The 12822-nt window shown below is 38.8% G+C and overlaps 1 long non-coding RNA gene across 1 annotated transcript; it reads right to left on the reverse strand.

Annotated features, from left to right (window-relative positions):
- Positions 1-7435: 7435 nt before the first annotated feature.
- Positions 7436-12559, reverse strand: LOC139862473 (uncharacterized). Its single transcript, XR_011764194.1, has 3 exons — positions 9259-12559; positions 8103-8169; positions 7436-7641 (listed from the first exon to the last, which is right to left on the reverse strand). It is a non-coding gene; the product is annotated as an uncharacterized lncRNA (long non-coding RNA).
- Positions 12560-12822: the final 263 nt, after the last annotated feature.

Here is a 12822-nt window from a genome sequence, read left to right on the forward strand (position 1 = left end):
TTTACATGGATATGGATAATTATCCATTAACCCGCTTCACCCGACGGATATGGATATGGATGGATGAAAAGTAAAAAAAATAAATGGATATGGATATGGATACGGCCTCACCCGATCCATATCCAATCCATTGCCATCCCTAGCCGTGAGGGCAGGTAAGGATGATTGTGCGGTATTATTCTTATATGTAGGGCTATACATACTACTAGTCAGATTTGTGATATCCCCTTCTGATGGAGGTTGGGTAACAACCGGAGTTGTCACCGACGAAGTTTCTTTCGAAGCATCCGCCTCCATGACTTTGGTCTCATGGGACTCTGACAGAGTAGTAGAACTACCCGTTTGTTTAGTTCTCGCAGAGATATTGCTATCCCCGACTCCTGAAATCATTGATATACCATGAGGTGGCACATCTCTTTCAGTTAAAGACTCTTCCTCCAGACCCTGAGATTCAGAATCCGGAAGAGAAGTGGTTTGAACCAATGGATCACTTTCATGAACCAAGGGAACAGTCTGCTGGAAGTCTGATAAATATCCCGAAGGATTGTCATGTTGACTTTTTTTCATGGGACGCAGCAGATCTTCCTCATCAAGATAAGCCGGACCTCGAGACCATGTTGTACGTTGAGGCACAGGAGGATTTCCAGCCGATACGCAGGGTGCCTTTTCAAGATTTTTTGGCTCCCCTTCGGCCTTCCTGGACTTCAATGATTGAGTGTCCTCAATCGATTGAGTCAACGCAGACTTTACTGCAGAGGAAGACTTTACTTCCTTAGATGTAGAAGCATCTTGCTTTGTGGGATTTATTCTTAAGTCCTCTTTAGATTGGATGGGCTTAGTGGTCTTTTTACCATCCGTGCATTTAGATCTCTTGCCTACCAAAGCTTGCGCTTCATTTAGTGTAGGCTTACTGTTATTCTTGGATGTGATACGGAGATGGGTGAAGGTGACCTAATTGGCTCTAGGTCTTGGTCCGTATCACCAATGGTTGGAGTAATTGTTTGGCGGACGATGGGTGTCAAAGTCCTAGATCTAGTTACTCGTTGGGTTGGCGGAGTCTGAATCATCTCATCCGGCATGTATCGAGTTCTCTTTGGAGAATGTTTAGGAGATGATTCAGATGTTGTTGCTGAAGTGTCACTGCTTACTTCGGGTGTTGTGGAAAGGGTTGGTTCAATCCTAGTTGAACTAGGTTCCCTGATCCTCATGGGCTGAGCTTGGTGTGCTACCCTAGATCGTTTGAGGTTCACCCTAAGTGGAGGATTAGTTGGCCCGGATGGTTGAACTACAGGTTCCTCTACAACCTCTGGGGCTGGAACCACGACAGGTTCAACTTGTTCTTGTTGTACCGGGTTCGGAAGAGGTATTCCTACAACCTGAAAATAAGAACGCATAAGAGCGTCTTGGGGTTCAGCTAGCCTCACTAGCCAATTTGGAATTGGCGCAGTGAATTGATTATCAGACACCATAGGGGTGTTCATCTTCAGCTCTCCAAACCTTTTCATCTGTAATCCATGTGTACCTGGTACAAATATATTTGCATTTCTGCAAGCATTTATAGCATCATGGATAAAGATACAGAAAAACCTTTCGCAAGGGATATAAGCACCTCTTGGCTTTTCAACCTGTGCCTGAACCAAATCCCATATAAGTTCTGCATAATCAGGATTCTCTACTCTTGTGAATGAGTAGAAAAGTTTGAGCATCGGCACAGGTAAGCTATCAGATCCACTTCTTGTCATCAACAAGCATCTGTTGATGATTGAGAATATCACATACCACCTGGTGTGCAGATACTTCTTTTGAAACTTAGCAGGTGGAACATTAGTTGCTCCAACATATCCAAGAGAAAAGATTGAAGACATCATCTGCTTTGTGGCAGGAAAAGCAGGAGCATTCTGTACAAGAGGAAGTCTGAATATCCTCCTGAAGTCTGCTTTTGTGATACTCCTGAATCCTTGTACTCCCCTCAGCCTAAATTCAAATCTGGCTGGTTCACCCTGTAGATTAGTAGCATTTGGTTGTGTGGCCTCCACAAATCTGATTGATCTGTTAAGAATATCCAAGTCTATTTCTGGCACACTAACTGTGGAGCTCAGAGCAGGCCATAAAGTATGCCTCTCTAGAATTGCAGTCCAATAATTGCAGGGAATATTGGTTTCAGAATTGATAAAGTGATTATTCGCCATTTAGCTGTATACATAAGAAATAGAAGACCACAAAATGTTATCATAAAGCACATTTCTCTATTCTTATTTCCTTTGAAATCCTTTTTATATTTTTCAAATTTTATAATTTTTATGACTTTTCTAAGATATAAAAATCATTTATTCCAAATATGAACAAATAATTGACAACCATGACATTCATATGATATTCATCTTAGTACAAAATCATCATGCAAAGTCAATTATATAACACAAGGAATCAGAACAACACTTAGTCAATTTTCAGCACAATTCAAGCAGATTCGGTATTTATGAAAACTTTAGATTCTGTAATCAAATAAGCTTGAGTTTTCATATCAGAAAGATATAGAATAAACATGTTAAGTGTTTGAAGATAAAAATCAGAAAATTTCAAGGTGCCGAATTTCAGACTCGGTATCAAGAAAGAAAACCAGATTCGGTATCTTCAACAATTAACAGAAAGTCACTCAAACATGCATATTCTATCACATATCATGTAATTTCACAACCATGATCAATTAACCATTCAATTACAAGCATATTAACATGTTAATTGTATGAACAAACTCGGTATCAGGATAAGAACACATTCGGTAGATACAGAATTCATCAAATAAGCAATTAAACATGTAATCAGGCTCGGTCAAATGATAGATCAGTCAATTTAACTCAGATTAGACAAGATTTCATGTTGATTTTCCAAATCAATTGAGTTTAATCAAAGATTAATTGAAATCGACTCAGACTCGGTATAATCAACAAGATTTCAAAAATTAAAGGTCATAATCCAGTTATTTTTGATCTTTTCTGGTTGATAAAAACTTAATTATCTCAGATCTACAATTATATATCTTAAACATTGATTAAAATGAACAATTACCAAGGATTTGAAGAAACAGAATGACGGACTCGGTAGAATTAGGCAGATTCGGTATAATCAACAGACTCGGTAGGTAATTAATAACAGTAAGAGAGTAATGTTTGACTTTGACTCTCCTTTTATAGATACCGAAGGTAAAATACCGAATGGGCTTTACAGAATGGGCCTAATATACCGAATACAGTCCAATTTTTCAAAACTTTAATAATTTTACTCCAAATCTTGACAAATTGATTTTTCCTCTTGAAATCCATTTCAATCTTTTCATGAAAAACAATTCTGAGACAATTATTGAAAACTTTGAACTTACCGAATTTGTACTGTTGGTTGTCAGACTCGGTAAAATGCTAAAAATAGCATTTATTCAGTAAAATTTAAATAATATTTTGGATTTTATCTTTTCCAATTTTTATGAATTTTTCAAAATAAGATTTGTACTTAAAAGAACTTTGAATTTTATACAAAGTACAAATCTTCAGTGATACCAATTGTTGACACGGGTTGCATACTGAGATGTATACAAGCCATAGTGAATTATTTCAGATAAAAACAAAGAAATTTTGAATTCACTTTTGAAAAACAATATTTTTGAATAATTTTCTCATTTTCTCCCTTTTTCTCCCCCTCAAAATGTGATATACAAGAAAGTAAATCAGCATTTTGATTATGTTCCCAAGAAAATGAATTAACTCCCCCTTGAAATAGGGTATCAATGAGTTACCTCCCCCTTGCGTAACCATTGAATAAATATATCTAGGAAGTTATCATTAATCTAAAGGCAGTCCCTTAAAGAAAAATTATCTAAAGCACTGAAACTTAGTTGCTCCCCCTAGAAAGTATATACTCCCCCTAAACACAAGATCCCAAAAATAAGTCCCAACAGATCTAAGGAATATCAAGCACTATACTCTACCATGCCAATCTCTTTGATCATGAATTTTAGCCTAAGTTCATCTAAAGGTTTAGTGAACATGTCAGCTAATTGCACTTTAGTAGGCACAAAGTATAACTCTACATCCCCTTTCTCTACATGGTCCTTAATGAAATGATAACGAATATCTATGTGTTTAATTTTAGAATGATGAACCGGGTTGCTTGTTATTGCAATAACACTTTGTGAATCACAATAGATCGGGGTCTTAGAAATCTTAAAGCCATAGTCCAAGAGTTGAGTTTGCATCCACAAAACTTGTGAACAACAGTAAGCTGCAGCAATGTACTCAGACTCAGCTGTTGATAAAGACACATAGTTTTGCTTTTTGGATGACCAACCAACTAGCCTATTCCCCAACATTTGAATTGATCCAGATGTGCTTTTTCTATCAACATGGCAACCACCATGATCCGCATCAGTATAAGCAGTGAGATTGAAATCGGATCCATGAGGATACCAGATCCCAAGGTTAGGTGTACCTTTAAGGTATTGAAAAATCCTAACAACCGCTTTATAGTGAGATTTCTTAGGGTTGGACTGAAAGCGGGCACAGACAATTACGGCAAGTGTAATGTCTGGTCGACTTGCAGTCAGATACATTAAAGAACCAACCATGCTTCGATAAAGCGTAAAATCAAAGGGTTCCCCATTAGTATCAGCATCCAGTAAAGTCCTCATTGGGGTTGTCATTGGTTTTAAAGCAGTCATTTTAAAATATTTTAGCATATCATTGATATACTTTGTTTGACTGATAAAAATCCCATTTGGCAATTGTTTTACTTGTAACCCCAAGAAGAAAATTCTTTGCATAAGGCCGGGGACGTGGAACCAAAAATAATATCATCAACGTAAATTTGAACCAAGAGAATGTGACCGTGGTTTTTATGGATGAATAGCGTTGTATCAATCGTTCCACGAGAGAAGTCATTGTCCAGCAAATACTTTGTTAAGGTCTCGTACCATGCACGCAGTGCTTGCTTTAGACCGTATAATGCTTTCTCCAAGTAGTAAACGTGGTTTGGATGAATGGGATTGACAAAGCCTTCTGGTTGATCAACATAGACTTCCTCTTGAAGATAACCATTCAGAAAAGCAGTTTTGACATCCATTTGAAACACCGTGAACTTCATATGAGAAGCAAATGCAAGGAAAAGACGAATTACCTCAATCCTAGCAATCGGAGCAAACGTTTCGTCATAATCAATGCCCTCTTGTTGTCAATATCCTTTGGCCACAAGATGTGCCTTATTTCGAACCACAATTCCATCAGAATCCTTCTTGTTCTTGAAAATCCACTTAACCCCTATTGGTCGTTGAATCGTTGGTCTTGGAACTAATCGCCATACTTTCAATCATTCAAATTGATTGATCTCGTCTTGCATTGAAACTACCCAGTATGGATCTAGTAAAGCTTGAGCAACTGTAGCTGGTTCAATCTTACTAAGAAAGGCTGTGAATAGACACATATTCTGAGTAGCCCTTCGAGTTGAAACTGGAGCAGATGCGTCACCAATAATAAGATCTATTGGATGACTTTTAGTCCATCGGGTGTGGGGAAGAGGTTGAACATCAATTGTATCCATCAGAACATCAACCATTGTTGACGTTGAGCCTTGATCTGCTTGATCTGATGTAACATTATCTAATGGATTCAATAGAGTATCTGGAGAAACAGCTGGAGTTGTATCAAATGATGAATCTTGATCTTGTTCAAGATTATCAGTAACAGGAGGTTGGAGGGAGGATGAAGAAGCAACAGGTGAATCAGTTGGTGTTGAATCTTCATCAAAAAGACTTTGAAGAGTCTCCACAGTAGTTGACTGTGATGGTGTAACCGGTACGGCTTGAACATTTGAATCCCATTTAGGAGTATAAAGACTATCAAACAAGATATCTAGTTCCTCTGATGTAACCGTAGGAACACCCTTCTTCGAGAAAATTGAGTTTTACGCGGAAGAAATAGTAGCCAGGTTAGGATCGGGTTTTGAACTGAGTTGTTCAAAAGCCATTCCCGAAAATTCATCGAACTTGACATTAATGCTCTCTTTAATCATCTTTGTCCGCTTATGATAAACACGATAAGCAACTTTGTTCGAGGAATAACCAAGAAATATGGCCTGATCGCCATGAGGATCAAACTTTCCGAGGCTGTCAAAATCGTTAATCACATAGCATATACAACCAAAAACACGGAAATATTTGACATTCGGGCGTCTACCATATAATAACTCATATGGAGTTTTATCAAAATGTTTGTTTACAATACAACTATTTTGGGTATAGCATGCAGTTGAAATGGCCTCCCCCCACAATACAAATATTTGACATTCGGGCGACTACTCCATTTTGTTGGGGGGTCCGAGCAGCAGAGAACTGATGTTCAATGCCTTGGTCTTTCAAATAACTATCAAGCGGGTCATTCTTAAATTTCGTCCCATTATCAGTTCTGATGCTCTTAACATGTTTGTTAAAAGAGCGTTGAATCTTTTTAATGAACTCAATGATAATGGCGGGGGTTTCTGACTTAGTTCGCAAAAGAAAAATCCATGTAAATCGGGTATAGTCATCAACAATGACAAGCACATGTTTCTTGCCACCGAGGCTAGAAATACGCATGGGTCCACATAAGTCCATATGCAATAATTGCAAAGACGATGAAGTACTGGGATTTTGCTTAAGCGGATGATTGGTCCGTTTCAGCTTACCCATCGCACATGATGGACACACATGATGCTTATCATATTGAAAGGTTGGAATACCATCAACTAAATCTTTAGAGACTAGTCGATTGATACCCTTGTAATTCAGGTGTGACATCCGATGATGCCATAACCATGAATTTTCTTTGGTAGAACGAGTGGCCAAACACATGGTTGCATGTGATGGTGCATCATTGAGGTCAATAGTATATAGTGAAGCATAACGTTTACCAACAAGAAGATCATTCCCTTCGGTGGATTGCACCGAGCATTGTTGACGTTCAAACAAAACTTTGAGATCTCCATCGCAGAATTGGCTCACACTAAATAAACTGCACCCCAAACCCTCAACATATGAAACCCGTTTGATTGTTATGCCATTTTGCACAAAATCTCCGTAACCCGTTATTGCTGCAATCTCATCGTTTCCGAATGTAACCGTTCCTAGGAATTTGTCAATGAAGTTGACAAGCAAGGATTTATCGCCCGTCATGTGTCGAGAACAACCGGAATTGATATACCAAACATAGACGTCGAAACCCTGTAAATGTAAATTTCCTAGAGTTTAGGTACCCAAAGTTTCTTGGGTCCTTTTCGGTTAGTACCAGCAATAAACTTTGGATTAACAACTTGTAGCGACCCCGACAAATCGTCAATTGACGGCGTCGACTACTTAGGTCCCGTTGCGTGGTCATAGGTCTTTAACGTGACATTTTACCAAATATATGTCGCATTCCTTTCAAAAATAAAGATTGTTTCAAAGTTTACAAGAATTGTTCATCCAAAAGTTACGTTACAAAGTTATAGTTACATGTGAAACCTATGCGACACAGTTTTAAAGAAAGTCAAAAGACGCTCCATGAAATGCATGTATACTCGACATCCAATGCAAGTATCAAAATAATGAGCGGAAGCATGTTTCACATAGCGTTCAAAGACCTGAGAAAAACATAGAAATCTGTCAACGAAAATGTTGGTGAAATCATAGGTTTAAGTAAGTAAGTACAAGTGAACCACAAGATTTGCATCAATGAAATAATAGTAATACATTCCAAAAGTTTGTTTCACGAGCACCCAATTATCAATGCTTAACATTCCTTCCATAGAACCCCATCACTTAGTGCTAGAACATACACTGTTTCTCGAAAATATATTTCATTCGTAAACGGTAGCGAACCGTTTAAATGAGGGTTTGTCAAACCCATATGGATCCATACAACATAAGTTCTCGCTTACACCCGGCAAGTGTAACTAATGATAATCGAATTGAGGATTTTGTTCTAAACTCGTATGTAGAATGTTTGTTTTCCTGTACTTGTGTTCACTTAGTAAAGAAATGTTTATTTTTTCTCATCCCAAATGTAAGTTCAAAAAGAGTAAAAGTGGGACTATGATCTCACCTTGAGTGCACGAGTAGTAAAGTACTTCAACAAGTAAACGTGTGCAAAGAACAATGCTAGTCTTGACCTAAACAATAGGTTGTATCAATAACGGTAAACACGATAGGTCAAAGATGTTCAATTAGTCCTATGGCTCGTTAAGACTCGATCATAATAGCATTTGAATCAAATTGTCATGTTTCATGCAAGGTACAAGTATAAAAACATGTTAGAACGATTGCACAAATATTTGGTTAAGTTTGATTAAAAGTCAACTTGGTCGGGTCAAAGTCAACGAAAAAGTCAACATGTTCGGGTCGGGTCCCGAACTATTTTTCTGAGGTTTTTAATCATATATGAGCATGTTAGAACAAGTTTCATGTGAATCGGAGGTCCGTAGTATGCCAAACATTTTTCGTATTTTGGACATGGAGGTCAGAGCCTGGACACGGCTTATGCCGCGCCGCGGCCCACAATTGTCGCGCCGCGACAATACACGGGAGCTGGTACCTGGCCAGTTTCAAATGTTCAAGTCTTGATCCAAAATTCGTTTTAGCACAAAATGCAAACCGTAAACATTTAGAACTCGCACCTTATATCGTTGGAAAGCTCTTTTGACAAAGAACATAACTAAACATGTTTCATCAAACAAAAACATCATTTCCAATGATCGATTTCTCGTCATGTGATCATTTAAAGTCCATTTTCAAGTTTCAAGTTCACAAAATGCATTTTAAGTTTCAGGAATCCAATTCACACATATGATATGCCGTTTTGAAGGTAATGAAACATGCATTACAACTAAACACTAACAATTAACATTTCATGGTATTCAAGCATCAAAAAGTTCATCTCAAGAACGATCAAACCCTAATCAAGAATCACAAAATCATTAATCATGTTTTTGAAGTTTTACAAATCAACCTACACATCAAAATAAAGCTAGTGATACTAGTAACACAATTAAAACATGAACTTTAACGATTTAACAACATTTAATCTTCCAAAATCAAAGATTAAGCAAACCCATTTTCAAGTGTTCAAACTAGTTACTCAAAACAACAAATCGAACAAACAAAACATATATTCATGTTATACACGAGCCATAGACACTAATTAACACTTTTATAATTCAAAAACATCAAGAACACAAAATCTAGTAATTTTAGAAAGTTACCCAAATGAGATGAAATTGGTATCAAGTCGAAGAGGATGAAGAGAGGATTCCAAATATGTAATTTGTTTTGATGTTAGCCTCCAAATCCGAAATTAGATGATGAATCTTGGTTGAGTTCTTGAGAGGAAAATGGAAGTATGAAAAGAGAGAAAGAGAGAAAATGAGAGGAGGAGGTTGAAGGTTTGACTAGTTGACCTAGTCAAATCTTTGGCCTCTTTGCAAGTTTAGTCCCTCTAGTTCGGGTGCGGGTGCGTGAATTAACCAAACGAATTATTTTGAATTACACGAGAGTACGAGAGATGTTAAAATCCAATAACGAAAATATTTTAAGAAGGTTAGCTAATGGAGGCTATGAATCGAGATACTGAGGATAATATTACAATAAAAAGACGGGCGTTAAAATAATTTAACGGAAAAATGCGGGATGTTACATTACCCACACCTTAAAAGAAATTTCGTCCCGAAATTTAGTTGGAAGCAATAGTCGTTGCTTCTTACTCGAGACCTTACGTTGCCAATGCTATGAATAAGTGAAGATACATCCTTGGGCATTCCCACAAATTTTGACAGTCGAGATTTCAGTTTGTATTAAGACTTGGTTTTACGATCCAAAATTTCAACCAGTTTCCCATGAAGGGGAGTTTGCCATCAATAGTAAGTTTATCTAGGAGAGTAGCACGTTCCTGTTCCGTAGGACACGTCTCTAAGTTTGTTGCATGGAACGTAGAGTAAACGGAAATTTAATTGAGTCGGAAGTTCTAAACGGTAGGAGCGGTTCCAATACGCCCCAAGGTTTCAAAAGGATTAATATTTCGCGGTTTAAATTTCCCTGATTCCCGAAACGGATTTCACCTTTCCAAGGTGCGAGGTCTCAATATTACACGGTTACTGACTTGGGATTCGAGAGGTTTACGTCGAATATCGGTATAGTCCTTTTGGCGACTACGGGTCATCTTGAGTCCTTCTCAGACTTGGACGATCTCAACTGTTATTTCTTGAATGAGTTCGGATTCGGTGGTTTGCTTGCCACATGCTTTGATCCAACGAATAGGGGTATGACATTTGCGGTCATATAGGGTTTCGGAAGTGTGGCGTTAATACACGAATGGTAACTGCTGTGTGAGAGGAGACAACTAAAGGCAACAATACAAGTTTGTAACATGTCTTTCCAAGATGTGAAACGTACGTTTGTTTGGTCCGTTGATTGTGGATGATACACGGCATTCATGTTTAAACGTGTCCCTACAGTTCCTTGTAAGGCATCCCGAATTTAGAAGTGAGACGAGTATCCCGATCTGAAATTTTAATGGAGATGGTACGCCGTGCCGAGCTAGAATTTTCTTTAATACACGTTTGAACAGGTTTCGTTTCTCAAGAGGTCCGCACCGCGGAAGATCCATCGGTTCCCGAAAGTGGTTGTTAGGACTATTCACCATTGTGGCGAATACTAATATAATGTGAAGAGTTTCTCTCTCCATTGAGAAGTTTTATAAAAAGTTTCCTTACACGGAAATGCGAGCAATAAGACAGGAGTAAAATGAGAACTTAGAATAGGATGAGTTCACACCTTGAGGTAACCATGTCGTGCACTTAGTGGTCGAATGTTGAGGCTTGGTGGGATAACGAGATAGTACACGTAGTTGTATGATAAGTCAAAGAAGAGTGAAGCATCCTTGGATTGGGTGTTATCTTAAGTTCCAGTAATATCAGGCGGAAAATGGTGAAATAACAGGGCTATGTAACGTGGCACGTGTTGATGAGAAGGTTGATCGGGTCCATGATTAAGTATTCAAATTTATCGAGCAAATTAACGAATTTCAGTTCCCTTGATTTCGAGTCGAGAGAGTATGTCTTTCGGGCGTTCAAGTAGAAATATTTCCATATTTGAGTTCCAGTGTGCTAAACGAATTTAGCTAGTAAGGTTTGTGTGAAAGATCATGTTCAAAGTTCAGACACGGAGAGGTTTAAATTTTTCCCTCAGTGAGTTAACGAGTTTAAAGGTCGTGCAACACGAGAAAAGTCGGAAATGAATCTTCAGTGATAACCGGCGAGATCTAAGATTTTACGAATACAAGTCTGAGTCGTGAGGGTTTCCCGATTACGTGTGGTTCCGATTGCGAGATGTATTGAGATACTTTGACCACTAACAACATGGTCTAAAAATTGAACTTCGTTTAACCAAAATTCTCACTTGGAGAATTCGGTATAGAGTTGCTCTTTTCTCAAGTGTTCGAGCGTAAGTCGGAGACATTGTTCGTTTTCTTCTTCGCTTGAATAGGTTTAGAACATCAATTATAAGTACGGTAACGATTTGTCTAAATAAGTTTGCACACGCGGCTCCGGAGGTTTATGAATACAGACGGAGCCTTAGATTAATTGAACGGTACTAAGAGAGATTTACAACTATCGTAGCGAGTTCAGAAAATGGTTTAGGAGACATCGTCTCCCTCAACCCTCAATTGATGATAACAAGGATGGAGATCGATTTGGTATACACACGAGATCCTCGTACTTGATCAAGAGGTCATTGATACGGGGAAAAAGAATATCGGTTCTTAACCGGAAATTATTTAGTTCACAATAATCTATACAAGACGATAGGGAAACATTTCTTCTTAACGAATAGGTTTTGAGCTCCTCAACTCTATAGGTGTTAAGTCAAAATTCAAATTATTCACCCAATAAGTTTAACGTACATCCTCCGATATAAATTTGGTGGCACACAATAGTTTTTCGTGGGTCACTTGAATGGCCTAAGCAATATCTAGGGGGAGTGGTGGAGTGCAAGGAGTACGAGTCAAAGTCTTGGTTATAAAACGTCTAACGATAACCGAATCGAATAAGTATGAAATATGCGGGTTGTTGTGAAGAAACGTACCCGTGACTAGTCCATCGTCGTCTCGGGCATCCTAGGTGTCGATGTTGAAAGTTCAACGGCGGGCGTTGGGGTTGGCTTTCTTCTTTGGGCACGCATTCCTATAATGACCCGGTTGGCCACATTCGAAACAAACAACCGCCCTTGGCGCATTGGGCGTCTTTTGAGCGACGGTAATGGTACTTTTACAAATATGGGCCACATGGCCACTTCTTTGACACCTGATGCAAAATGGTTTGCCACATTCACCCAAATGATGTTTGCGACATTCGTTACAGTAGGGCAGGTTTCCGGCATACCCTTTCTTGCCGTCGGAGGTGAAGGACTTCTTGGTGAAGTTGTTGTTGTAGTTGCTCGATGGAGAGGCTTCCCATTTTCTTTTGTTGTTACCCGGTTGGTCCTCGGCCGTAGGTGTCGGCGCTTCAATTTCATTCACTGTTTTTATAGATTGGCGGGCCATCGTTAAAGCCTCTTGTAGGTTGGCGGGTTTGGATGACATTAACCCGTGTTGAACGCTCTTCGGGAGGCCATCCATGTAAAGTTCGACTCTTAGGGATTCGGGAGTCATGAGATTTGGACACATTAAGACTAGTTCGGTAAACCGTTGATTATAAGCTTCGAGGTCATTCCCGACCGTTTTTAAATTCCTTAGACCCTGTTCGAGCCTTCGAGTCTCGTCGCGCGGGAAG

The sequence above is a fragment of the Rutidosis leptorrhynchoides genome, chromosome 8, assembly GCF_046630445.1.
Source record: "Rutidosis leptorrhynchoides isolate AG116_Rl617_1_P2 chromosome 8, CSIRO_AGI_Rlap_v1, whole genome shotgun sequence".
Classification (NCBI taxonomy): Eukaryota; Viridiplantae; Streptophyta; class Magnoliopsida; order Asterales; family Asteraceae; genus Rutidosis; species Rutidosis leptorrhynchoides.